Raw genomic sequence first — 515 nt, forward strand, 5'->3', positions numbered from 1 at the left:
TACGTATATAATATTAAAAAAATTGTAATTTAATAATTTTAGATTCCAAACAATTTAATTAAATAACTTGACCTAAAATGATAAATTATAGTAACGTGATGTCTGGACTGAAATTATTGGAAATATTTTAATATTTCTGCTCTTATCTATTGCTCAATGTCTCCTTCGTAATTTCGTATACATCAAAACAGTAGTTTCTAGCCAGTTTCCATTCCCTTTGGTTTTGTTTTCCACTTCACTCATCTTGAATTAATCCATCACTAATTGGTTTTGCCGTATGTCTTCTGGAATAATCAAAATTGGCTCAATATTCATACTGTGTTTTAACAAGACTTGTTTGGCCCTAATGATTTTTTATACAGTTCATAAAATGGAGATATATAATTTAAATGAGATTGAAACGTAATTTTAGAAAAATATGAGGTGCATTTGTAAATCAAGATTGATGATTTTGTTTCGTAAAAACCGCGCCTCTAACATGAGTGCTTTTTTGGATTTTTTTTAAAAATAAAATA

This window comes from Arachis ipaensis, chromosome B09, assembly GCF_000816755.2.
Source record: "Arachis ipaensis cultivar K30076 chromosome B09, Araip1.1, whole genome shotgun sequence".
In the NCBI taxonomy this organism is placed as follows: Eukaryota; Viridiplantae; Streptophyta; class Magnoliopsida; order Fabales; family Fabaceae; genus Arachis; species Arachis ipaensis.